At 41.6% G+C, this 4,442-nt stretch overlaps 1 protein-coding gene across 1 annotated transcript in view; it reads right to left on the bottom strand.

Moving 5' to 3' along the window:
• Dag1 (dystroglycan 1) overlaps positions 1-4,442 on the bottom strand; it is a 40,773-nt gene that overhangs the window by 28,127 nt on the left and 8,204 nt on the right. The gene's annotated exons all lie outside the window — the stretch shown is intronic.

Here is a 4,442-nt window from a genome sequence, read left to right as displayed (position 1 = left end):
GTATAAGAAGGAGTCTAAGAGATGAAGGGAGGGGGAAGGAAGAAAGGGAAAGGGGAACTAAAAGTGAAACCAAGTTGGCAGTCATGTCCTCCCAAATATAAAGATTTAAACCGAATATACAGGTGGCACACACCTGTAATCCAGCACTTGAGAGGCTGAGACAGGAGTATTGTGACAAGTTTGAGGCCAGCCTTGACTACACAGTGAGTTCGAATCAGCCTGAACTACATAGTGAGACCCAGTGTCAAAAAAGAAAAAAAAAGATAAGTCCTCTAAGAAAACAGTAATTCTAAATGTGTAAGTACCAAATAACAGCTGCAAAATATGTAAAGCAAAAACTGATAGAACTGAAAAAATAAATTCCACAGTTACAGTTGGAAACTCTAGTACTATTCAACAATTGAATAGAACAACTGGGAAGAAAATCAGCAAGGTTGAGCCAGATGTGGTGGTACACGCCTGTAATTCTAGCACTTGGGAAGCTGAAGCAGGAATGAGTTCAGGAATTTACTGAGCCACACAGTAAATTCAAGGCCAGCCTAAACTACAGTGAGATCCTGTCTCAAAAAGAAAGATGGGGATAGGGATGGGGATTTACCTCAGTGGTAGAACACTACCTCTAGCGTGGGGGCCCAGTCATGGCCCACTGGAGTTTGACATTTGGAAAATAACTTCTTCTTGTATAATTAAGGCATCAACATTTGCTACTCTTCAAGGAAACTGTTTGTTAAACTAGTTTTGACTCTTTGACCCTGACATAACAGGAAGCTCGTTAGCCGAAGATCTGATGTTATCTGTAAGAGTCAGGAACTCACCCTGACATAACAGGAAGCTCGTTAGCTGAAGATCTGATGTTATCAGTAAGAGTCAGGAAATCCGGTCTTTGAAAAGCAATGACTTGGTGTTTTTGGTTGTTGTGTGCCCTTAAAAGCTTCCTGTTGCTGTGAACGTATAAAAGGAGCTCTTTCTGTGAAATAAATCAGACTTCTCTTCGTCTCCACTCAGGCTTGAGTGTTCTTTCCTTTCTCAATCCTCACTCTCCGACTCCGGCATGTTCGTGTTGTGACGGCTGGACCGCCACACTCTAGCAAGCCATGAGGCCCTGGGTTTGGTCCTCAGCACCAAAAATTTAAAAAAAAAATTTTTTTAAAAAGGGGAGGGGAGGAAGGGAGGAGCATGGTGACACACAACCTATAATATCAGCACTGAGGGAAGGTGAGAAAGGAAGATTCCCAGCTTGAGTTCCATTTGGGCAATTTGGAGAGACCCTATCTCAAAAAGAGCTAGGTTGTAGCTCGGTGGTACAGCAACCATGGGTTCAACCCCCAGAACTAAATGAAGAATGAATGAATAAAATCATTGAAACCACTCAAAAACAAAAAGAAAGGAAATGCTTAGGTGTAAATCTAAACAAAATATGTATAGGACTTTACACTGGAAATAAACAACACTGATGAAAGAAAACAACAATCTGAATGGAGGGGGCTGGGGATTTAGCTCAGTAGTTCCACTACCTGCCTCGAAAGTGCAATGTCCTGAGTTTGATCTTCAGTATCAAAATAAAATAAAAATAAATAAGTGGAGGAACATAAACATTAAACTGTCAACTCTCCTTAGACTGACAGATATACAGGTTTACAACAGCCTAAATAAGGCTCCCCACAGCTATTGGGCCCTAAATCCTGGAATGTGTGAATGTTATTTTATAAGGAAAAATAGCCTTTGCAGATGTGATTTAAGAATCTTGACAAGATGAAATTATCTGGGTGGGAATTTAACTACCATTGTCAGAGAGAGATTATACACACACCAAAGGAGATAGGGATATAATGGCTGAGTCAGAGACAAGATTACATACACCAAAAAGGAGAATGAGGGCATGCCTGTAATCCCTAGCTACTTGGGAGGCTGTGGCAGGGTGATCCCAAGTTTGAAGCTCACCTGGGCAATCTAGCAAGATCCTATCTTAAATTTTTTTTTTTGGTTTGTTTTTTTGAGACAGGGTCTCACTATATAGTTGAGACTGCCCTGGAATTCACTATGTAGCCCAGGCTGGTCTCGAACTCACACCGATCCTCCTGCCTCAGCCTCCTGAGTGCTGGGATTACAGGTGTGCACCACCATGCCCAGCTATAAAATTTAAAAACAAGGGCACCCAATAATGAATGTAACTGTACTGTATACGTAAAATGTACCGATAAACTCAATAAAAGAAAAAAAAATAAAAACAAGGGCTGAGGATGTAGCTTGGTGATAGAGTGCTTGCCTAGTATGAGTGAAGCCTTGGATTCAGTCCTCAGTGGAGAGACAGATAGACACAGAGACATGAAAGCTGAGGAAGAGCCAGGCTTGATGGCCCATATTTATAATCCTAGCATTCAAGAGGCTGAGGCAGGAGGACCACAGTAAGTTCCAGGCCACGCTAGCCTACACAGTGAATTCAAGGACACCCTGAACTACATTACAGAGAGTCTCCAAAAAAAAAGGGGGGGGGGCAGACAAGCAAGCTGAAGAAGAGACTGGAATGATAGGCCCACAAACCAAGGAATAGATTCTTCCCCAGGGCCTCCCAAGAAGAGCTCAGTCTTTGCCAACACCTTGATTCCTGGCCTCCAACCTCCAGAACTGTGAGAATACAAATGTGTGTGTTATTTTATACCATTAAAGTCATAGTAACCTCTTTATAATAGCGCTAGGAAGTTAATACAAGGTTTAACACAAATCATATCAAAATCCAAAGAAAGTGTTTTTTTGGTAAATATAGACAAGGGCATTCTAAAATGTATATGGGACAGGCAATGAAACTAGAATAGCCAAAAAATTCTGAAAAAGCAAAATAAATAATTTAACCTAACAAGACTCAGATATTGCCTACTGTGGTAGCATACCCTGTAATACTAGCATTTAGCAAGCTGCATACATCCCCAGTGTTTTTTATTCTTTAACAGACATGTGCCACCACAGAAGGCTTTCTAAAATAGACCTTGTGGAAACACAGAAGAATATCAAGGTGTGACAAAGCTGGGTAGCACATATTCTGATGTGTGAGATGTTAGTCTGTTTTTCGCTAAGTGTGAAACATATCAAAGTGAAGAGTTTGCTAAGCAGGTGTGGTGGCACATATCTGTGATCCCAGTACTTGGGAGGCTGAGGCAGGAGAATCACTGCAAGTTTGAGGCCAGCCTAGGCTACATAGTGAGACCAACTCTCAAAAAAAAAAAAAAAAAAAGGAATAAAGTAGCCAGCACCTTTTGTTCTGCCTTCAGGTATTACACATTACCTTGAGATGCTGAGGACTAGAAAGCACCATCCTTACACAAGTGTTTGGCAAATTCTGAATAATTCTGTCCTACCCCTATACTCTGCCCATTACCCCAACCCTGACCATTTTTATGCCTACACAGTAAGGTTTCCATACAACCAGTCCCTGACAGCAGAGTCTGTGTGAACCCCTAGATCCTAAGTCATCACTTTCAAGCTTCAACTAAAGGTGTAGTAATTAGTTTCTACGACAGCAATTGCCCATTAAGGACTCAGAAAAACACCTGGAACAGCTTTACAGTCTGAGAAAGGCAATGAAACTCATGCCTCAGTAAACTAGAGATATTTCTAATTTGGCACATCATCAATGCAAGCTTAGTAGACAAAGCAATGTTCTCCTTTCTTTTTCTACTACCTTGTTCTATCCCAGATACCCCATGTGACCAGGATCTCTCATGGGACTTCAGAGCTGCTCCTTAAAAGGGACCTTTCTTCGCTGTCATCACTATATGGCTGGGTTACTTTTTCCCCCAGACTCATCAGCACTGTAAAGTGGCACACTCACCAAAAGAGACCATATGACACAGACTCAGGCTCCATGGGCATTGGTCCCAAGAACCACTTCATTCCAAAAGACATCTGCACGGTCTTCCCCAGGCTCTGGTAGCCATCTCTTATATAACATCCCAAACTTAAGATATCTCTTCATCTCTTTTCTGTTTAATTTGTATAATTCCTAGTCTCTTTAATTGTTCCTTTTAGAGACAGAGTCTCACTGTGTAGTACAAACTGGCCCTGAACGCACTAGGTAAACCAGATTGGCCTCAAACTTGCAATCTTTGGGGAAAAAAATGAGAACCAAGATCTGTCACGTAAAGGTACACGATCCCAATGATGAACATAACTGTACTACGTACCAATAAACTCAATGAAAAAAGAAACTCACAATCTTCCTGGCCTCCCTAGTGGGATTATACTTGTGCACTACCATATCCCACTCTTGTATCACTTTTACAGCATACTATATACTATGGGGGGGGGTTGTTGGTTTGTTTTTTTTGTTTTTTTGTTTGTTTTTTGAGACAGGGTCTCACTACATAGTTGAGACTGACCTAGAACTCACTATGTAGCCCAGGCTGGTCCCGAACTCACAGTGATCCTCCTGCCTCAGGCTCCCGAGT

Source organism: Fukomys damarensis, unplaced genomic scaffold, assembly GCF_012274545.1.
Source record: "Fukomys damarensis isolate Sample0158 unplaced genomic scaffold, DMR_v1.0_HiC HiC_scaffold_37, whole genome shotgun sequence".
Classification (NCBI taxonomy): Eukaryota; Metazoa; Chordata; class Mammalia; order Rodentia; family Bathyergidae; genus Fukomys; species Fukomys damarensis.
This window is presented reverse-complemented; position numbering and strand designations above follow the sequence as displayed.